Source organism: Heterodontus francisci, chromosome 5 (assembly GCF_036365525.1).
Source record: "Heterodontus francisci isolate sHetFra1 chromosome 5, sHetFra1.hap1, whole genome shotgun sequence".
Lineage (NCBI taxonomy): Eukaryota > Metazoa > Chordata > Chondrichthyes > Heterodontiformes > Heterodontidae > Heterodontus > Heterodontus francisci.
The window spans coordinates 67,181,608-67,205,571 of record NC_090375.1 but is presented as its reverse complement, the minus strand read 5'-3'; the positions used below and the strand labels follow the sequence as shown (position 1 = coordinate 67,205,571).

The 23,964-nt window shown below is 46.7% G+C and overlaps 1 protein-coding gene across 3 annotated transcripts in view; it reads right to left on the bottom strand.

The window, feature by feature from the left end:
* Positions 1 to 23,964, bottom strand: part of virma (vir like m6A methyltransferase associated) — a 152,825-nt gene that overhangs the window by 64,084 nt on the left and 64,777 nt on the right. The window lies entirely within an intron of this gene.

Below are 23,964 nucleotides of genomic sequence, written 5' to 3'. Positions count from 1 at the left end.
TTACAGTAGATGTGTGACCCAACTGCAAATTAATGCCTTGGTATGATGCCTTCTTTTGTTGGTGAGGCAGTGTAACAGAACAGGAAATGCAGTGAATGTTGCCTATTTGGATATTCAAACAGCATGTGATTTAAAAAAATCAATTAAAAGACTTACAGCAAAGACAAGGAGGAATTGTGGCCGCATGGAGACACAGTTGGAGGACTAAAAGCAAAGGAGTTAAAGGTAGCTTCTTGGAATGGAAAGTTTGTTGAGAGACTCCACTGAGGCTGTGTTGAGGCCATTGTTACTTGTTATATACATAAATAATACTGACTTAAGAGCTCAGGGAACAATGACTAAATTTGCTAAGGGCACCAAATGTTAGGGGTGGGGTATGTTAAAAACTAACAAGAATTGTGAAAAACTGCAAAAGGACCTAAGCAGACTAGTAGGATGACAGCTAGCTGGCAATTCAATGTGAAAATACACCTTAAGTGGTGAGATTTTAACAGGAACAAATAAGCAAAGGAACCAACTCTACGAGCTGAATTTAATGACCCGTAAATGGGCGACGCTCCTAGCCATCACGCGGCGGGTGACCTTTTTGCATAGTGGAGGCACAGTGGCGGGAGGAGAGTCACTGATAATGTCAGATGACTCCTGAGCAGGTGCTGGCACCATATTTAAAGGCCTGGCAGCCTTGCATTCAATTCTGCCTTAGAATCACTGGCAGCTTTCATTTGACTGGTAAAAAACATTGTTGAACTGATTCATGGAACCCCAACCCCCCAAGGAGGACATCAAAGGATACCCGAGACAAGACACAAGGTGGCCCCATGGTTCAGTGATGCCTCCCTGCAGATTCGCCTCCAGGCTGCATGGGAAAGACGGGAGGTTCTCTTCCCCCGCGATGGCAAGAAGAGGTCCTCCCATCTGACCAAACAAGCCTGGGTGCAGATCGCAGAGGTAGTCAGCAGCTGTGGGGCCATCCAACGCAGCTGGGTCCAGTGCTGAAAGAGGGTCAACAACCTCCTGTGTTCAACCAAGGGGAGTGCCTCATAACACACTCATTTTTGGGGAGTGCATGTGACAATGCGGGAGGGTCTGAGACATGGGAAGGGTAGCACTACAACTGCGATGGGAGAGGGGCTAGGATATTACCTCATCCTGACAGATGCAAGGCTGCATCTTGGCCACAGGCCACCTTCCTTCATAGTTCACTCCCATTAACTCCCCTGACAGGTGTGGCAGCAATGGAGGTATCAGAACCCCTAGTAGGGGACGAGGGGCTGCCACTAAAAGATCTGTCATGTTGATCTCTCTGCTAATCTCCATCCATCCTCTTGCAGGACAAGAGGGTCCACAACAGGAGGGAGACAGGCCGGATAGGCGGAGGAGTTCCTGATCTGCGTCCTCTCACGACCGCCGAAGAGGAGGCCTTGGAACTGGCAGGGACCCAAGGCAGACACGCAATTTCGAGGCTCGAGTCCCTGCGCAACAAGGAAGGATTGGCTTCCATGAACATACTCATTAATGTTGGAGACCCACATCACACATGGTTGGCATGAGGAGATCTGCACAGACTAACCCACACATTTGTGTTCTCTCATGCAGGTTGCCATGCCCAAAAGACTAGCCACAGGGGGACAGCTGCCAACCTCTGAGGAGGACCAGAGGATGCAACTTCTCATGACTCTCCTGCACCTTCCACCAGCGCAGCTATGTTCACCTCGGCGGGTACCCACTCGGCATTAGAATCAGGGTCACGAGCTGATGAGAGCACCACAGCACCCAATAAAATGGCTGAGGCTGAGACCGCTGACAGTCGGGGGACTGTGGGTGGCCAGGCTGTGCCCCAGGCTAATAGCGAGTCTCTGGTGTCGACAGCACAGGGCATGCTGGAGTTGTAGAGAGAGAGATACAGTAACATCTGGCGGAGATGCCAGAGGCCATGCACAGCCTTGAACAGACTATGGAGGAGTCCATCCATGCCACGAATGCTCTCATATCTCAGGCATATGAGAGCGTGGATTCCTCCAAAGAGGTCAGCAACCCACATGGAGAGCCAGATCCCACAGATGCATGCAGACTTGCACACCATCATCTTGGCTATGAGCTCAATGCAGCAGTGGCAAGGTGAGAGAAGGAACAGGAGCCTGGAAAATTCTGCTCCTCATCCTTCTCTGGCGAGCAGGGAGGTTCAAGTGAGCCTTCAAAGGGAGGAAGAGAAGCTGCCATTCACATCTGGGGCCCCCTTCAGGGCGCTTCGAATGCAGGCACCAGCTCCTCAGCCTCTCCGCCAGTGAGCCCAGCTCAAGTAGCCGCGGCACCCGAGGAAAGTCCTGCAATAGTGCAGGACATCCTCAGGCAGCCGGAGCTTTCCAAGTCTCAAGCAGCCAGAGGATGCCAGCCAAATTCATCACAGGCCAAGGGACAGCTAATCAGCACCCTACCTCCAGCCCAGCTGCTGTTGCAGGAGCATTCGCAAACGTATTAAGACCACCTAGTCACACTTTGGGTCTCACGAATGCAGTAAATATGATTAAGTAAAAGTTCTTTTGTGCAAATCATAACCCATCACTGACTGAAAGCCATGTTTCATTATGCCTTAATTCTCAGAGGTATACAGCACAGAAATAGGCCCATCAGTCCATTGCCTTTGCCACTCATCACGCACCTATCTATTCTAATCCCATTTTCCAGCACTTGGCCCATAGCCTTGTATGCTATGGCGTTTCAAGTGCTCATCTAAATACTTCTTAAATGTTGTAAGGGTTCCTGCCTCTATCATCCCTTCAGGTAGTGCATTCCAGATTTCAACCACCCTCTGGGTGAAAATTTTTTTTCCTCAAATCCCCTCAAACTCCTGCTCCTTACCTTAAATCTAGGCCCCCTGGTTATTGATCCCTCCGCTAAGGGAAAATGTTTCTTCCTATCTATCCTATCAATGCTGCTCATCATTTTGTATACCTCAAACAGGTCCCCCCCTCAGCCTTCTTTGCTCACCTATCCAGTCTTTCTTCATAGCTGAAATGCTCCAGCCCAGGCAACATCCTGGTGAATCTCCTCTGTACCCTCTCCAGTGCAATCACATCCTTCCTATAGTGCGGTGGCCAGGACTGTACACAGTACTCCAGCTGTGGCCTAACTAGCATTTTATACAGATCCATCATAACCTCCCTGCTCTTATATTCTATGCCTCAGCTAATAAAGGGAAGTATTCCACATGCCTTCCTAACCACCTTATCCACCTGTGTTGCTGCGCTCAGTGATCTATGGACAAGTACACCAAGGCCCCTCTGACCCTCTGTACTTCCTAAGGTCCTAACATCCATTGTATATTCCCTTGCCTTGTTAGTCCTCCCAAAATGCATCACCTCACACTTCTCAGAATTAAATGCCATTTGTCACTGCTCCGCCCATCTTACCAGCCTATGGGTTGCTGACTTCCCCTTTCCACCTTAGTACAATGCCAATGTGACCACAGCCCTCATTAACATGCCAATGTGATGAAAGCCCTCATTAACTTATGTCCTTCTATGGGCACGAGCATGCATTGCAGCCAGTCACTAATCAGGGAACACAAATGGAAAGGAGACAACAGAATCCATGCATTTAGTGAGTCTTGATTTGACTGAGTGGACATCAGGGTGGTTGGAAATTAGTAATTATGAGGTTGTCACTTGCTTCCTTTGCATAATCGCTCAACCTGTCTGGCCTCCTGCACAGGGTCTTCACCATCCATTGCTGCTTGCCCCTCTCCCTCCTCTGCATTGTCCTTGTTGTTGGAGCAGTGTCGTTGAGGCATATCATGTAAAGCCTTCCCCTCTGCAGTGTTAGATTATGTAGAGCGCAGCAAATCACCATGATAAGCGACCCCCTTGCTGGGGCATACTATAGGGCTCCACAAGATTGACAAAGGCAGCGTAATCTCATCTTCAGTAGCCCAATGGTCTGCTCGATGGTTGCTCAAGAGGAGCCATGGCAATTGTTGTACCTCTCCTACGCTGCATTGCAATGGATACCCCTCGTCCCCGGGGCACAGATTTAAGGTGATTGGTAGTACGATTAGAGGGGACATGAGGAAAAACTTTTTCACCCAGAAGGTGGTGGGTGTCTGGAATTCACTACCAGGAACCCTCAATTCTTTTAAAAGGTACCTGGACATGCACCTGAAGTTCTGTAACCTGCAAGGCCATGGAACAGGTGCTGAAAGGTGGGATTAGATCGGGCAGCTAGTTTCTTCGGCTAGCACGGACATGACGGGCTGAAAGGCCTCCTTCTGTGCCGTACTTTTTTTTAATGGTTCTACAAGGAAATAAAGGCCATAATAAAAAGGTAACTTGGTTCTGTACCAGGAGACATACAATATGAAAGCAAGGAGGTAATATTGAACTTGTACAAGACTTTATGGGCTAAAGGTAAAGTCTTCTGTGCAGTTTTGGGAATTCTGGCATAGGAATTGTAGAAAGAAATGAATTTGCATTTACAAGTCATTGAGTATGTTTAAAGTAGAGATTGACATATTTCTAAATACCAATGGCAAAGGGATATGGAGATAGTGGGGGAAAAAGGCATTTAAGCGGATAATCAGCCATGACGTATTGAATGGCAGAGCAGGCTCAAATGGACTGAATGGCTTACTCCTGCTCCTATGTTCCTATAAAGCACCTTTGATATCTTTTGGGATGTTCCCAAGAGCTTCAAGGCCAATGAACTATTTTAAAGCGCAGTCACTAATTTTGTAGGCAAATGTGGCAGCCAGTTTTCACACAGCACGATGCCGCAAACAAAAATAAGATAAAATAACATGGCAATCTGTTTTTGTTAATATTGATACAGGGAGGAACATAGTAACAGGAGTAGCTCATTCAGCCCCTCGGGCCTTTTCCATCATTCAGTTAGATCAGAGCTAATCCGCACCTCAACTCCATTTATTCAAGATTGCTCCATACCCCTTGATCCCCGTAACTAGCACACAAAAAAAATCTGTCGATTTCAGTCTCAAAAGCTTCAACTGAATGTTGAACTAGGACACCGGAAAAAGTAGACCCGAATACAAGTGCATGCGAAGGTGATCATAACCCCCTCTCAAGTATAATTGTATTAACCCAACAGCTGCAGACAAAAGAGTGGGCTGAATTTTTGCTTCGGGTGTGTGAAAAAGAAACCGGGACTGTTGGGATTTTGACCGGAGTGCCCCCTTAATTTGCATGGAGACAGGTTCCCTGTCCAACTACAGATGACAGGTGGGCTTTTGAAGCTGGAGGGCTAATCAGAGGTCTTCCAGCTGTAGAGGAGCAGCCAGCTGCAGTAAATTCTAAGTGAGAAGGCACTTCAACATGAAGGTAACCTCTCACCAAATTTTTTTACATTTCAAATAAAAAAATAGAAAAAGCAGCAAGGCCACCACTGATGGTGGGAGGGTGGTGGAAATCCCTCTACAGGGCAGCTGCTGAACCACACCCAGGTAGGCAGGCAGGGAGGACCTGCAGGCCTGCCTGGAGTGCTGACACCCCAGCCTGCCACTGGGTGCCCACCTCCAGGCAGCTGAACTGCCCCCATCACCTTGGGAAACTGAAGGCTGACTGGAAAATCCCAATTGGCTTCCTTGAACTGTTGTTAACAAGGCTCTTCATGAGCCTAATCGGCTGCCCGCCTCAAGGTGGGGGCAACCTTGCCGGGTCCCTAACCTGCCTCCCCCAAAATGGCTGGCACCAGGAACGGTAGCAGGAAACCAGCACGCTGGCTGGTGCCAGTATTTTCGGGCCCCGTCCCCAACTTTGGCAGGGCCCTAAAAATCCTGCCCAGTCAGAATTTCAAGACAAGATGGTTTATCTGTGCACTCTGCTGTAATATTTTCCCTTCCCCAGAAGGATTAAACTTGGACTTGCTGTGCAACTGAAATTATTATCTATGTCATGGAGTGTGCAACCACTGAGTACAACTTTGATTATTTCTCTTTCCGACATCAAAGAGGGCAAATCCAGACAATAGTAGATATTTCACAGAAGGCTGATTGATTTTAGCCACTTGAAAATCCTAATAAGCACTGCTTTTTTGCTATATATAAATGACTTGGATATTGGAATAGAGTGTAGAATTTCAGAATTTGCCAATGGCACCAAACTTGGATGAGTGGCAAACAGTGAGGATGCAAAAGGACAGATAGGCAAACAGAGGGGAAAGGGGGAGGCGGTGGTGTAGTGGTATTATCACTGGACTAGTAACCCAGAGGCCCAAGGTATTTCTCTGGGGACATGGGTTTGAATCCCACCACAGCAGAAGGTGGAATTTGAATTCAATTAATAAATCTGGAATTAAAAGCTAGTCTAATGATGGCCATGAAACCATTGTCGATTGTTGTAAAAACCCATCTGGTTCACTAATGTCCTTTAGGGAAGGAAATTTGCTGTCCTTACCTGGTCTGGCCTACATGTAACTCCAGACCCACAGCAATGTGGTTGACTCTTACATGCCCCCTGAAATGGCCTAGCAAGCCACTCAGTTGTATCTAACTGCTAGCACTGTGGGTGTACCTACCCCACATGGACTGCAGCAGTTCAAGAAGGCAGCTCACCGCCACCTTATCAAGGGCAATTAGGGATGGGCAATAAATGCTGGCCTGGCCAGCGATGCCCACATCCCATGAATGAATAAAAAAAAAAAATAAGTAGACAAGTGGCAGATGGAATTTAATACAGACAAGTGTGAGGTGATGCATTTTGGCAGAAGTGATAGGGAGAGGCAATACAGACTTAATGGCACCATTCTGAAGAGTATGCAGGAATAGAGGGACCTGGGGATTCATGTGCATTAATCTTTGAAGGTGGCCCGACATATTGAGAGAGTGGTTAGTAAAGCAGATGGGATCTTGGGCTTCATAAATAGAGACTTAGAGTACAAAAGCAGGGAAGTTATGCTGAACCTTTATAAAGCTCTGGTTAGGCCCCAACTAGAGTACAGCATCCAGTTCTGGTCACCACACTTTAGGAAGAATGCGAGGGTCCTTGAGAGGGCGCAGAGGAGATTTACCAGAATGGCTCCAGGGATATGGGAGTTTAATTGCAAGTTAGGTTGGAAAAGCTGGTGTTATTCTCCCTGGAGCAAAGGAGATTGAGGGGAGATTTATTAGAAGTATATAAGATTCTTTCTTTTTTCTTTTGGGCCTCCTTATCTCGAGAGACAATGGATACGCGCCTGGAGGTGGTCAGTGGTTTGTGAAGCAGCGCCTGGAGTGGCTATAAAGGCCAATTCTGGAGTGACAGGCTCTTCCACAGGTGCTGCAGAGAAATTTGTTTGTTGGGGCTGTTGCACAGTTGGCTCTCCCCTTGCGCCTCTGTCTTTTTTCCTGCCAACTACTAAGTCTCTTCGACTCGCCACAATTTAGCCCTGTCTTTATGGCTGCCCGCCAGCTCTGGCGAATGCTGGCAACTGACTCCCACGACTTGTGATCAATGTCACACGATTTCATGTCGCGTTTGCAGACGTCTTTATAACGGAGACATGGACGGCCGGTGGGTCTGATACCAGTGGCGAGCTCGCTGTACAATGTGTCTTTGGGGATCCTGCCATCTTCCATGCGGCTCACATGGCCAAGCCATCTCAAGCGCCGCTGACTCAGTAGTGTGTATAAGCTGGGGATGTTGGCCGCTTCAAGGACTTCTGTGTTGGAGATATAGTCCTGCCACCTGATGCCATAATATAAGATTATGATGGACTTAAATAGGTTAGGTAAGGAAAGTCTATTCCCACTGTTATGAGCATTTCTATTTTTCTTTGCAAAAAATGTTTTTAGAGCTGATATTTGAATTGTGGACTGAGTGAAGTGTGAAGACTGCAAGGCACGTGTTTCCAAGCAGCTCAACACGGAAATGACAGTAAGATTTATGACTGTCACATGACTTGATTGTGGGTTTTAGTTTCACTTTGCATTGTGAAAGTGTGGGCTGGATCAGCAGCATGCAGTGAGTGAGCTGGCTGGGACCTGTTTGCAGACCAGAGAAAAAGACCTACTCGCTATAAAAGACTTGCTTCTTTTGGAAAAGGAAATCCTACATTTTAGGTGTGGCTGTGTTCTGCCTGAAGAGAGGAAAAGGCCCCTGGAGAGAGGAAAGACCCAAGAAAAGAGGAGTTGCTACTCTCTGCGGAGGAAAAATGCTTGGCAGAGAGGAAGCCCCTGCAATTTGAAAGGTAACAAATTCCTATTGACTCCAGTCTCTGGAAAATCTCTGCCTCAAGAGTGATTCCTGTTGCCTCTTGCGTTTTGGGAGATCTTGAAATCTCAAGAAAGCTTCAATTGCCAGACTATTACTTCAAAATCCAAGTAGACCTGTTGTTACACCCTTTTGCTGAAAGATCTGTGTGACACCTGCTGCAGACAAATTGCTTTGAAAGTCTACCCATCACAGATTGTTGATCAACCTCGCCTGGAGAGACTTCGAGTGGCATTCGACTATTTGATTCTGGGACACCTCACCAACCCGGAAATATCCTACTAGACCATAACAACCCAATTATTTTGTTATTCCTAAGAAACAGTTGTAAACTGAAAAAGCCTTTTTCCCCTGTTAACCGGTTTTTGAATGTATGTGTGTATGCATGAGGGTTAGGAAGAATAAGGAGTTATAAAATCTTTTCATATATACAGATTTATCTCATTATTGTTTAAGACTTAGTTTATTAATAAATAGTTAATTTTGTTGTTGTTTAAAGAAACCTGGTTTGGTGTGCTTTATTCTGGAGGATAAATAGTGTTTAATTTGGCTACTCTCCGGTAGGTAGGAAACTTTATGAATATGCTATGACCTGCGGAGTAGTGGGACTGAATGAACAGTGCATTACTCCCGCCTTGGTCGTAACACCATTAACAGATAGAACAAGGACTAGGGGCCACAGAGATTGAAGTTTCTGGGCAAGAAGTACAAGGGCAACCTGAGGAAGAACTTTTTTATATAACGAATGGTAATGACCTGCTGCACACGAAGATGGTGGAAACAGAGACAATAATGATTTTAATGGGTAATTTGATGGGCACTTGAAGGAAATAAACTTGCAGGGCCACGGGGAATGAGCGGGGGGGGGGGGAGAGTGGGAACGAGCGGGGGGGGGGGGGGGGGAGAGAGTGGGAACGAGCGGGGGGGGGGGGGGAGTGGGAACGAGCGGGGGGGGGGGGGGGGGGGGGGGGAGTGGGAATGAGCGGGGGGGGGGGGGAGTGGGAATGAGCGGGGGGGGGAGTGGGAATGAGCGGGGGGGGGGAGTGGGAATGAGCGGGGGGGGGGGGGAGTGGGAATGAGCGGGGGGGGGGGGGAGTGGGAATGAGCGGGGGGGGGGGGGAGTGGGAATGAGCGGGGGGGGGGGGAGTGGGAATGAGCGGGGGGGGGGGAGTGGGAATGAGCGGGGGGGGGGGGGGGAGAGTGGGAATGAGCGGGGGGGGGGGGAGTGGGAATGAGCGGGGGGGGGGGGGAGTGGGAATGAGCGGGGGGGGGGAGTGGGAATGAGCGGGGGGGGGGGGGAGTGGGAATGAGCGGGGGGGGGAGTGGGAATGAGCGGGGGGGGGAGTGGGAATGAGCGGGGGGGGAGTGGGAATGAGCGGGGGGGGAGTGGGAATGAGCGGGGGGGGGGGGGAGTGGGAATGAGCGGGGGGGGGGGGGGGGAGTGGGAATGAGCGGGGGGGGGGGGGAGTGGGAATGTGCGGGGGGGGGGAGTGGGAATGTGCGGGGGGGGGAGTGGGAATGAGCGGGGGGGGGGAGTGGGAATGAGCGGGGGGGGGGAGTGGGAATGAGCGGGGGGGGGGAGTGGGAATGAGCGGGGGGGGGGGAGTGGGAATGAGCGGGGGGGGGGGAGTGGGAATGAGCGGGGGGGGGGAGTGGGAATGAGCGGGGGGGGAGTGGGAATGAGCGGGGGGGGAGTGGGAATGAGCGGGGGGGGAGTGGGAATGAGCGGGGGGGGAGTGGGAATGAGCGGGGGGGGAGTGGGAATGAGCGGGGGGGGAGTGGGAATGAGCGGGGGGGGAGTGGGAATGAGCGGGGGGGGAGTGGGAATGAGCGGGGGGGGAGTGGGAATGAGCGGGGGGGGAGTGGGAATGAGCGGGGGGGGGGAGTGGGAATGAGCGGGGGGGGGAGTGGGAATGAGCGGGGGGGGGGAGTGGGAATGAGCGGGGGGGGGGGGGGGGGGAGTGGGAATGAGCGGGGGGGGGAGTGGGAATGAGCGGGGGGGGGAGTGGGAATGAGCGGGGGGGGGAGTGGGAATGAGCGGGGGGGGGAGTGGGAATGAGCGGGGGGGGGAGTGGGAATGAGCGGGGGGGGAGTGGGAATGAGCGGGGGGGGGAGTGGGAATGAGCGGGGGGGGGAGTGGGAATGAGCGGGGGGGGAGTGGGAATGAGCGGGGGGGGAGTGGGAATGAGCGGGGGGGAGTGGGAATGAGCGGGGGGGGAGTGGGAATGAGCGGGGGGGGAGTGGGAATGAGCGGGGGGGGAGTGGGAATGAGCGGGGGGGGAGTGGGAATGAGCGGGGGGGGGAGTGGGAATGAGCGGGGGGGGGGTGGGAATGAGCGGGGGGGGAGTGGGAATGAGCGGGGGGGGGGGGGGGAGTGGGAATGAGCGGGGGGGGGGGGGAGTGGGAATGTGCGGGGGGGGGGGAGTGGGAATGTGCGGGGGGGGGGGAGTGGGAATGTGCGGGGGGGGGGAGTGGGAATGAGCGGGGGGGGAGTGGGAATGAGCGGGGGGGGGGGAGTGGGAATGAGCGGGGGGGGGGAGTGGGAATGAGCGGGGGGGGAGTGGGAATGAGCGGGGGGGGAGTGGGAATGAGCGGGGGGGGAGTGGGAATGAGCGGGGGGGGAGTGGGAATGAGCGGGGGGGGAGTGGGAATGCCTGAATTGCTCTGCAGAGACCTGGCATGGACTCGATGGGCTGATTAGCCTCCTTCTCTGCTGTAAATGACTATACAGCAGAACAGTCCTCTTTTCCAATTAGGTACCATTATGAAAGATATAATTTTGAAAGCTTTTTAAATTAAAATTTATATCTAACTGGTGGCTTCACCTTGCCCTTTACCGAACTCTCCATGCCCAACTATACTTTCCATCAAGTGGCTGGTCCAAACTGCTATGATCCCTCCAAACCCCACTCTGAGTTTTCACTGAGACACGAACTGTCTTTTTGTCTCAGTCCCTGCGCTGATTGACTCCTCATCTCAGCTCCTCTTGCACTCTCTTCTCTGAATTAATCACCCTCTTGTTCTCCCAAAGACTCCTCTTTCCAAATAAACACTCTTACCCATATTCATTACCATCCCCTCAACTTTAACATTTCCCATGACCGCGATACACCCATAGTTTCAGTCATCAACAAGGCTAACTTTGATCATTTCCTTGCCTCCCTCATCACCCACATCCCTACTGCTCCTTTCCAACCCCACTTCCTTCCTCAACTATTCTTGGGGGCAAAAAGCTCTCCCAAGCCATTTGCAACTGCTTCGCCTATGCCATTCTATTTGTCACAATAATTTGCAGCTGTCAATTTGCTCAACCACGCTATGGTCTCCATATTTGAGGAAGGACATACTTGCATTGGAGGCAATACAGCAGAGGTTCACTAGATTGGTCCCTGGGATGAGAGGGTTGTCCTATGATGAGAGCCTGAGTAAACTGGGTCTACTTTTTGGAGTTTAGAAGAATGAGATGTGATCTCATTGAAACATTCAAGATTACGAAGGGACTTGACAGGGTAGACACAGACATTGTTTCCCGTGTTGGGGAATCTAGAACAAGGGGGCACAAGTTTCAGGATAAAGGGCGATCAGTTAGGACTTAAATGAAGAGAAATTTCTTCACTCAAAGCGTTGTGAATCTTTGGAATTCTTTATCCCAGCGAGTTGTGAATGTGCCATCATTGAATATATTTAAAGGCTGAGATAGACAGATTTTTGACCTCTCAGGGAATCAAAGGATATGGGGAGAGGGCAGCAAAGTGGAGTTGAGGTAGACGATCAGCTATGATCATACTGAATGGCAGAGCAGGTACAAGGGGCCATAATGTCCACTCCTAACTCCTATTGCTTTTGTTTTTGGTGCCCTTGGCCCCAGTAAGACCTTTTCTCTCCTTTCCTAGTTGTTCCCTCAGGTATAGCCTCCATCTTTCTTCCCTCAAGCACAAGCAGTGCAGACGCGAGCTTATCTGGCACACAAATGATTTGGCCATCAGCCACAAGATGTGCCTGGACTGTAGGAAGTGCTACTGGACTTCATTCTCCTCTGCCAGAACTACCCTGTACTCTAGAATCAGCTTGGAAAGCAAAGATAATTTCCGGCATCTCATCTTTACTTGCAACCCTCTCCTTAACTCCTGACGGAGTTTGGTGAGGAGGGAGCAAGGAGCTCCTTTCATTTCCTACCTGTCCTCAAAGAGTGTGAGGGGAGCAGAGAGTTTCCACAGAGCACAGCTGACTGGTGAGCAAGTCCTGGTGGGTATTTTTCAAGCTGGATTGAATTGCAAGTCATTATTTTAGCAAGATTTAGTTGTTTTTTAAAATTTTAATAGTCTTCTAAAGTTTTAAATTTAAAGGGTTTCATCATGGCAGGAGAGCTTAAAGCTGTGGTTTGCTCCTCTTGCTGCATGTGGGAATCCGGGAACATTTCCAGTCCCCAACACCAGCATGTGTGCAGGAAGTGCGTCCAGCTGCAGCTCCTGGAAGCTCGGGTTTCAGAGCTGGAACGGCAGCTGGAAACACTGTGGAGCATCCGCGAGTCTGACAGCATCATGGATAGCACGTTAAGAGAGGTGGTCACACCGCAGCTGAAGTGATTTGAGGAAGGAAAAGAATGGGTGACCACCAGGCAGTCCAACAGTATCAGGTAGGTAGTTCAGGAGTCCCCCGGGGTCCCACTTGCAAATCGGTATTCCATTTTGGAGGCTGATTCCTCCAAGGAGTGCAGACAGAACCAATCTTCTGGCACCACAAGCAGCCTGTCTGCACAGGAAGGGGGAAAGAGAGGAAGAGCAATAGTAATAGGGGATTCTAAAGTCAGGGGAACAGAAAGGCGCTACTGTGGCTGTCGACGTGACTCCAGGATGGTGTGTTGCCTACCTGGTGCCAGGGTCCGGATGTCACCGAACGGCGGAGGGTGATAAGGCAGAGGTCATGGTACACGTTGGTACCAATGACATTGGTAGAAAGAGGGATGAGGTCATGCATCAAGAATTCAGGAAGTTAGGCAGCAGACTAAAAAGCAGGACCTCTTGGGTTGTAATCTCTGGATTGCTCCCAGTGCCACGTGCTAGCGAGTATAGAAATAGGAGAATAGCACAGATGAATGCGTGGCTTAAGAGTTGGTGCAGGAGGGAGGGTTTTAGATTCCAGGACCACTGGGACCGTTTCTGGGGAAGGTGGGACCTGTACAAGCGGGACGGTCTACATCTGAACCAGAGGGGGACCTAACATCCTTGCTGGCGGGTTTGCTAGTGCTGTTGGGAGGAGTTTAAACTAATTTGGCAGAGGGAGGGGACACAGACTCCTAGCAGTAGCTCCTGAACTGTAGCTAAGGTTGACCAGCTGTTGTAACTGCCTCTCCTGCTTACCCCCAAATCTTCTTACCCACCAAGACAAACGTCCCTCCAGGCCACCTTCCCTGGTCCATTTTTTCTGATTTCCCATCTCTGCATAATCCTCCTCTGAGCTCATCTCCTCCAACAGACTCACGTCCTCCTCCCATAACCCCATTCCCACTGAAGTGCTGACTACAAAACTTCCCTCCTGGCCCCATATTACCTGACATTTAAATGGTTCCCTCTCCATCTCATACATCACCTATTACCACATCCCTAACATTGTCCACCATTAGTTCCATCTGCTGCTGAGGCCCTCATCCATACATTCGTCACTTCCAGACTCAATTATTCCAATCCTCCCCTGGCAGGCCTCCCATTCTCCACTATCCGAAACTTCAACTCATCCAAATTCTTCTGCCCATATCCTATCCCACATGAAGTTCCACTCACCCAATCTTCTCTGTCTTTCCTGACCTACATTGTTTCCCAAGCTCTCAGTGCTTCCATTTAAAATTCTCTGTTAAAATCCCTTCATAACATGTCCCTTCCTATCTTGGTAACCCTCTCTTGCCCTCTGTTCCAGGTTGTCGAATTCCCTCCCTGGACGACTCAACCTCTCCACTTCTCTTTTAAGACCCTCCTTAAAACTCACCTCTTGGACCAAGCTTTAGGTCACCCCTCCTAATAGCTCCCTCTTAGGCTCGGCAACCTTTTTTATGATTGCACCTCTGTGAAGTGGTTTGGGATACTGTTCTACATTAAAACACTACATAAATTGTTTTAAGTTCTTCTAATACAAAAGAAAGAATTAACTTAATCTTAAACTACGCTAACAAAGCCTAGTAAAACACTGAATTTCCATGAAATCTGGGGAACTTGTGATTTAATAAAAGAAAATCTATTAAAAATATTAATAGCCAAGTCAGAAAAAAGAACCTACTAGATCCTAGATTTTTATCATTACAATATAGAGCAGAACAGTTCCATCAGACAACATATTTCACCTACTCTTTTGGGTTAGATACCAAAGGCAGAGAGTTAAACACTGACAGAAGCATGAAAGCTGCACACTGCAGGAAAACTAAAAGGCATGAAAAGCCAATCCAAAATCCTTTGCGCATAAAAGCAAAATGCTTCACTTTCCAAGTGAAGAGAGCGCGCAAGCGCGCGAGCATGTGTGTGTGTGTGGCAGAAAAAATAATTAAAGCCCAAAGCAATCACCACAAATTCTACTGAGACCAGCTGGATAACCAGGCTGACCCTACAGCATATGAATAGATTTCAAAGCAGAAAGTTCATCAGACAAAAATATGGAATGCTGAACTTCAAATCTGGAATGGTTACTTTTAAAAGTCAGAGTCCTAATTTTCTCAAACGCACAAAATTTTAAATTAAGCTCCTGTCTTTGCTTTATCATCCCTCTAAACAGAAAATCATCCTTTTATGAAAGGTACATTCTCCACCCCAAAAGTAAACAGGCTTATATGATTAATCCCTTATTCAGCGTATGATTTTGTCAAAGCAGTTATCAGCCTCTGGCACAATTCTACTAACTTGAAAAAACAAATGAATCATCGTTGTTGACACTAATGTAACAAGAGATTAGGAAGAAGAAAAATTTCCTGGTGTGATATTTTGCCAATTAATACATTTTACATACAGTCTACTGCAAAAGAAACCCAATCTACCTCCTTGCAATTGGGGAGGTGGTGGCATAGTGGTAATGTCATTGGACTAGTAATCCAGAGCACAGGCTAACGCTCAAGGGACATGGGTTCGAATCCCACCATCACAGATGGTGAAATTTGAATTCAAATAATAAATCTGTAATTAAAAAGCTAGTCTAACGATGACCATGAAACCATTGTCGATTGTTGTAAAAACCCATCTGGTTCACTAATGTCCTTTAAGGGAAGGAAATCTGCCATCCTTGCCTGGTCAGGCCTACATGTGACTCCAGACAGCAATGCGGTTGACTCATAAAATGGCTTAGCAAGCCACTCAGTTCAAAGGCAATTGGGGATGGGCAATAAATTCTGGCCTAGCCAGCAACGCCCACATCCCACAAGTGAAAAAAGAAAAATTCTGCAGAGAAATTACATAGGAAAACTATAAAACAAATTTATAGTATTAACTTTTCTGTCATCTTTCAGACTGATTGGGGATACAGCCTTTATTCTTTTAATTAAAGCTGTCTCCAAAGTTAGAGTTTCGCATTTTCTTATAAGCAATTTTGTTTTCTATCTGTCTGATAATAATAGTTCTGATTCACAGTACAGTTTTGTGCTGAAAATGAGGACCACATCGACAGAAAGTTTTCTGAACTTTTCAAGTTTAAATCAGAGTAGGTCAAAGCAGTATTCTCACCCCAAACTTATTTTCATCAGGTGTTCACAACATCATGCTCAAAAGAGAAAGTGGATATGGGAGCAGTCTTGGCAAGGAATCTGTGGACACCCTCACCAGAGCCCTAAAAATCTAGCACAAGGCGAAAGTGCAATCACTAGGACGAGATATCACAATAGATGAAGATCCATCCAAGACGGCAGGATCATTGGCCGGGACTTCGCGGTATTAATAATGATAAAGCTATCAGCACTCACCGTTATTATTGAGCAAATCAGACAGCATCTGTACATGCACAATTAAATGCAGACATCAGGAAGTTGCTGTCCAATTTGCTTCGCTGTACCATTACCTCTGAGATACTCAGCAATCAAACACACTAAGGGTGTGAAGTTGCAGTACTTACCCACTAGATATATGCTAACTGTTAATTGTATATCAATTATATATTAATTATAAGCAGGTGGAGAGCATTAAATGAGGTTTGAGCACACTTACTGAAACTATGGTGTGGTTGAGTTAAGAGGTGTATGCTTGTAATGTTTCACTCTGTAAATAAACTGAGTAAAGATCGGCTCCAGTTCTATCATTCACTAACTGGTTTTCTGGAATAGTAAGGGTTTTGTCCATTCAAGTTTAAGTGAATCGTTGGAGATTCAAAAATTAAAATGATTTTTTTCCTAACTTTCTCTTTCGTCTCTTGGTCTTAATTCCATTTTTTGTTCCCTCTCTGCATGTTTCAGTCAGTATTGTTCAATCTGACTGGTTGAAGAGAAACACTTTTGGCTTGCCTTGCTCCCACAGGTCCCAAATCCCCTGTAGAGGGGACATGGCTGAAATGGATCTCTGACAGCTGCTGAACAAAAGTCATAAACATAATGAACAGTGAGCTCCATTCGTTCACTGCTGACCGCAAAATCCTGGCCAACGACACAACTCATCTACTCAGACAGCATGATTTCTTCACAATGGAGACTGTTTTTTTAATTTTATTTATTGATACAGCACTGAAACAGGCCCTTCGGCCCACCGAGTCTGTGCCAACCATCAACCACCCATTTATACTAATCCTACAATAATCCCCACCTTCCCTCAATTCCCCTACCACCTACCTATACCAAGGGCAATTTATAATGGCCAATTTACCTATCAACCTGCAAGTCTTTGGCTTTGGGAGGAAACCAGAGCACCCAGCGAAAACCCACGCAGTCACAGGGAGAACTTGCAAACTCCGCACAGGCAGTACCCAGAATCAAACCCGGGTCGCTGGTGCTGTGAGGCTGCGGTGCTAACCACTGCGCCGCCCACTGTGTTTTCCTCCTTGCCACGGGCTTATGGTACTTGCAAGCTCTGCAATGAACTCTAGTTTGTGGAGATCGAACACATCGTAACCTCAAGGTATGGCACAACACACATTAGCAATAGTCATATTTACATATAGCTCAGTAATGTTGATAAGCACTAAAGTAATGAATAGGCAAATTGATGGATTTGATTCTCGATCGCTTCACACACTGCTAAAGATTAAGCCTCAAGACAAACCTTAAATAAGAATGTACGCAACCCGACTTATCCTCCACCACTGCTTCAATTAAATGCCCGTTACCAACTCCTTTGACATAAACACCTCATGCGCCACCCCAAGTCCGATCTTACCAGATCTTTACCACCAAACCACAACCAACTTGGAAGAGGCCAAGAGGTAGACTCAGAACAAGGCAGAATGACAACATAAAAGTGTTTCTTAATAGCATGGGCCTTGCTACCAATCTGGCAGAAGTGAGAGCCCTGAAATGTAACGGTTGAATCACAAAATCAAAGAATCGTTATAGTGCAGGAGGCGGCTATTTGGCCCATCGTGTCTGCACTGGATCTCTGAAAGAGCAATTCCCTCAATTCCATTCCCCTGCCTTCTCCCCGTAACCCTGCACATTCTTCCTTTTCATATAACCGTCGAATTCCATTTTGAATGCTTCAATTGAACCTGCCTCCACCACGTTCTCAGACCTTAACCACTTGCTGCGTGAAAAAGTTTTTCCTCATGTCACTTTTGCTTCTCTTAACTAATATTTAACTAATAAAGCTGTGCCCTCTCGTTCTTGAGAACAGTTTCTCTCTATTGACTCTCTCCTGATTTTGAATACCTCTATCAAATCACATTTCAGCCTCCTCTTCTCCAAGGAAAACAGTACTAACTTCTCCAACCTATCCTCATAACTGAAATTCCTCATCCATGGAATCATTCTCATGAATCTTTTCTGTACTCTCTCCAATGACCTCACATCTTTCCTAAAGTGCAGCACCCAGAATTGGACGCAATACTCCAGCTGAGGCAGAACTAGTGTCTTATACAAGTTCAACATAATTTCCTTGTTCGTGTACTCTAAGCCCCTATTCATAAAGCCCAGAATACTGTATGCTTTATTAACTGCGCTCTCAACCTGTCGTGCCACCTTCAATGACTTATGCACATATACATGTAGGTCCTTCTGCTCCTGCATCCCCTTCAGAATTGTACCCTTTATTCTATATTGTCTCTCCATGTTCTTCCTACCAAAATGAATCACTTCACAGTTCTCTGCATTGAACTTCATCTGCCACCTGTCTGCCCATTTGTCTACCTCCTTTTGAAGTTCTACACTATCCTCCTGCTTCCAAGTTTCGTATCATCTGCAAACTTTGAAATTGTGCCCAGTACACCAAGGTCTAGGTCATTAATAGATGTCAGGAAAAGCAAGGGTCCCAACACTGATCCCTGGGGAACTCCACTACAAACCTTCCTCCAGCCCGAAAAACATCCATTAACCACTACTACTTGTTTCTTGTCAATCAGCCAATTCCGTATCCACGTTGCTGCTGTCCCTTTTATTGCATGAGCTACAAGTTTGCTCACATGTCTGTTGTGTGTTACTGTATCAAATGCCTTTTGAAATACCTCAGCTATGCTCTCTGCCTCCATGGGTAAATCCCCTTTCTGGTCCCTAATTGGCCCCACTCCTCCTTTTACCACCCTTTCACTATTTATATGCCTATAGAAAACTTTGGGATTTTCTTTAATGCTAGCTGCCAGTCTCTTTTCATGCTCTCTCTTTGCTTCTCTTATTTGCTTTTTCACTTGCCCTCTGGACCTTCTACATTCAGCCTGGTTCTCAATAGTATTTTCCTCCTGGCATCTGTCATAAGTACATTTTTTCTTCTTCATCTTAATCTCTACCTCTTCTGTCATCCAGGAAGCTCTGAATTTGTTTGCTCTACTTTTCCCCTTCGAGGGAACATATCTTGACTGTGCCCGAACTCTCTTCTTTGAAGCTAGCCCATTGTTCATTTACCAGAAGAAGATGGTAGCAGAAATATCCCCTTGCGGCTAAGTTCCTCGACAACAATACAACTTATTGCTTCTAATTTTTTTTTTTAAAGAAAAGTTTCTTAAAAGTTCTGGATACAGCAGTTTCTTTTACCATTTGACTCACTACCTATCCTCACCACCCCCAGCGTACTGTGTCTGCAGTACATATTATCTACATATGCAACCCACCAAAATTACTTCAACAACAACCTCTTATCTATGTTCACTACCACTGAGATCAAGAGCAGCAATGTCATGGGAACACCATTACTTTCAAGATCTTCTCCAAGACACAAATCATCCTAACTTGGACATATTTTCACATTCCTTCAGCAACACTTGTTCAATTTTTTGGAATTCCCAATCTAAGATTATCGTGGGGGCACCATCTACAAGGATTGCAGCATTTCAAGGAGAAAGGCCAAAATCACCTTCTCAGGACAACTAGGTATAGGTAATAAATGCAGCCATGTCAGTATTGTCCACATCTCAAAAATAAATAAAAGCAAAATACTGCGGATGCTGGAAATCTGAAACAAAAACAAGAAATGCTGGAATCACTCAGCAGGTCTGGCAGCATCTGTGGAAAGAGAAGCAGAGTTAACGTTTCGGGTCAGTGACCCTTCTTCGGAACGGTTCCGAAGAAGGGTCACTGACCCGAAACGTTAACTCTGCTTCTCTTTCCACAGATGCTGCCAGACCTGCTGAGTGATTCCAGCATTTCTCAAAAATAAATGTTCTTTTTTAAAATTGATCCAAGAAGCAATTGTAAAATAAGAGTTCACTTTGCCTAGTAGTTCTTGGCTAACACAAAAAATAAACATATACTAGAATTTGAATATGCAAATAGATTTAGTACTGTATATATTCTCATACATTAGAAATGTGTCCCTGATTGGGATTGCCTTATACACAAGTCCTAGCTTTGCTCAAGTTTTCCTCCAAGTGAAGCAATTTCTCCATGCACAATTAACCCAACAGTAACACACTACCAGTGCCAACTCGTGGTACTGTGCTGCAGCAGATATGCTCGTCTCCATTCCACTCCTGAACCAGTGTGTATTCAAATGATCCCACTGATGATTTATAATCCAAGGTTACACAACAGGATAGACACGGTAAGAGTTTAAAATCAGCACGGGAAGCCAAGGGACTTAATTGTCATTCAAGTATCAGAACTGATGAAACAGAGCAACAGCTAATATGAATTTGCAGGTTGAAACAAAAAAGCATAGAAAATGTATTTGTGGGCACCAGCACAAATGAAGCTAAGAGTTTTGGTGATACAAGTTTTGTAATATTTACACTCATCTTATACAAAGGTTGTGATTTATGGGGAAGGATTTTGTGTGGATTTTGTGGAGTGTTTCTACGGGGTCATAGTGCCCCATCGTACTCCAGGCATCACACTTCAGTGTCAAAACCATATATAAAAAGAAATAAGAGCACACTCTTGGTCTTCCTGAGCTGAAACATGTAAATATAACCAGGAATGGAAGGTTTGCCTCTAAATCGCTCCTCGTTGTAAAAAGAATTTTCATATTCCTCCAGTGTATAATTTGTTATTTCACCATAGGAAGCGCTGTCTCTGGATTGCTTTAAACCTTTACTAATGTTTCTTTAAACTCTGGCATTTATTTCACTTACTTTCTGAATAGCTAGTTCCCTAAAATGATTACTTTGAAGAACTTCACCTGCAGTACTCACAAATCTGAAATTATCGGGCCCTGGTTACAAATGGATAAGGATGAGTGGAACCAAGCCACGGCAGTACCACAGAGCTGGACGATGTAGGAGGCTTTGGAGGAAGATGGTGTGATTGACTGTGTCAAAAGCTGCAGAGAGGTTAAGAATAATGTGGAGGGATAGTGCGCCACAGCCATAATCACAGAGGATGCAATTTGTAATTTTAATTCGTCCCTTTTTAGTGCTGGGGCAGGGATAGAAACTGATAGGAAAGATTCAAACAGCTGCAGAAAAGATGAGCACAACTTTGGGAGAAAACATCACATCCAATGACTTTGGAGAGGAGATGCAGTGGCAGTGTGCAAGGACAAAAGGGTTCAGGGTGAGGTTTTTTTTTGAGAAGGGTATGACGACAGGCATTTTGAAAGGGAGGAGTCAGTACCAGAGGAGGAGGAACTACTTCCAATGTGAGCCAGTAAAGGAGCCAGGAAGGAAAGTTGAGTGGTGAGCAGTTCAACAGGATTGAGGTCAAAGGAACAAAAGCCCGGTATCATGGAAAAGGATTGTGGCAAATCTAGAGTAAGATGGGGAGTGAGGCTGGGGTAGAGGGAAGCCTTGAAGGAGGTTGGCTTGGTGGGGGGGGGGGGGAGAGACAAGGGAAAGAGGAGGTTTAGCAGAGGCATCTGGCTGGATGGTATCAAAGAAGTCCATGAGCTCCTTATGCTTGTTGCTGGAAATGAGGGCGATGGGCAGGGGAGGGATGGGTTTAACCAGGTGGTTGGTAATGGAGAAAAGGGAGGGCAAAACCAACAGCCACCCATCATGGAGCAAAAATACAAAGAACAAGGAGTAATCAGCTATCAGAATAGCAGAGGTGCTTCTTGGTACAAAATGTTAGACAGCAATCAAATTAGAAGGAACATGCAAAGAAAGTTCCAAAAAACAGCGACCATAATAGCAGCAGTAAAATAGAAGATGAAAAGAAAGGCTGCAACAGTTGGAGAGAAAGATCGGGAGCTAGAGATGAGACCAGTAGATGACATGGTTTTTCTTGCATCCTATCAAGGAGACAGAAAAAGACCACAGAAAAGCCTTAAAAAATCAAGGACAGACTTGAGAACACAAAGTTTTTGAAAGGAAAAGAAATACCTCGGACAAAATAGAAAACTAAGCTTCTTGGAGACAGATTTATGATGGAGGAGATGTGGGATTTCTATTTGAGGTGAGAGAAGATAATGCCAAAAATGTTTTTTTTTTATTCGTTCATGGGACATGGGTGTCGCTGGCTAGGCCAGCATTTATTGGCCATCCCTAGCAGTTTTGATGCAACTGAATGGTTTGCTAGGCCATTTCAGTGGGCATTTAAGAGTCAACCACATTGCTGTGGGTCTAGAGTCACATGTAGGCCAGACCAGGTAAGGAAGGCAGGTGTCCTTCCCTAAAGGACATTAGTGAACCAGATGGGTTTTTACAACAATTGACAATGGTTTCATGGCCATCATTAGACTAGCTTTTTAATTCCAGATTTATTAATTGAATTCAAATTTTACCATCTGCCATGGCAGGATTTGAACCCATGTCCCTTGAGCATTAGCCTAGGTCTCTGGATTCCTAGTCCAGTGACATTACCACTGCCTCCCCATTACATCACTGCTGTGATAAAGATCTAAGGGTGCATCTATTGAAGTAAAAGTTATCAGCTTTCATTTCTCCAGACGATGGGCAGAGCATGTTGCTCGGAATGTCAAGGCCTACTAGTTCTCCTAAGAACGCCTCTCCTTTAAGTTAACTGCTCTTTTCAGAGCAAATTCACATGGTGTATAACTCAAAAATTGTCTCTCAACATACTGCTCCCACCATGAAAACCTTGAAACAACTTTTAAAGCTTTCAGTTGGATAGACTAACTAAAGTATGATGACACTATGGCTGAATTCATCGGTCCCTGCCGGGGTCAGGTTTGGAGGTGGGCGGGACCGAAAATTAGCCCCACCGAGTGTGCCAGTTTCCTGGCTCCATCCTGTCTCCAGGCCATTTTTGCAGAAGTGAGATTGGGGCTGGCAGGAATACCGCCAGCACATAGCGGGTAGCCAATTAGGCTCGCAAAGGGCCAGTTTTGCCGCACTGGTGGGGGCCAGCTGAAGTGCCTGGACATGAGCACCCAGCATCAGGCTTGGGAGGGGGGGTGGTGGGTAGGGGCAGCACTTCAAGCAGACCGAGAGGCCCTCCCTGACTGCCTTGGTGCAAAAGCAGGCACAGGCCTCCCTGTCAAGGGATTCCCCCAACATAGTGGTGGCCTGGCTGCTGAATCTATTCTTTAATTAAACATTTTAAAAAGTTGGAGAGATGGCACCTCCATAATGAAGTGCCCTCTCTATCACCTGCTATTCCTTTCAAGCTACAAGGCCTCCCATCACCCTTAAATGGATGGAGAACCTGACTCCATGTCAATTAAGAGGGTGCCCCAGTGAGAAACCCATTTGACTGTTTACCTCTCAGGGGCAGGTTTGGGACCCGGACACAGTCCTAACTTCTGTTTCCTGCCCCAGAAGTAAAAGCAAGCCCTGTGTCTTTGAAGAATTGACAGGATTCTCACTGCCCCTTTGAATGGTATGGATGAGCTGAAGATGTAGTGCCTCCAGTCAGTGTACAATGAAAGAACTGGAAATTATAAGTACAGAGACATGAGATTTGAACAACATTAGCAAAAAGCAAATGGACTTTGATGATGAGTGCAGGTGATAATTAATATGAAGAAAAAACTGAGTGGGTGAGAAAACAGCTGTTTAAAAAAACCCTTACTTAATACAAGAGTAAGTTTAGCCATCAACTATAGCAGAGATAATGCTTTCAAAGGAAACAAGACATCCATGTACATAATTTTGGTGGAAAGACATATGAATCTCTTATAAAAGGATGAGATAACTGGATACTTGGAAAATAATGATATGATTGGGCAAAGTCAACATAGATTGGTGAAAGGGAAATCATGTTTGACAAACCTGTTTTTTGAGGATGTTACTTGTAGCATAGATAAAGGAGAACCAGTGGATGTGCTGT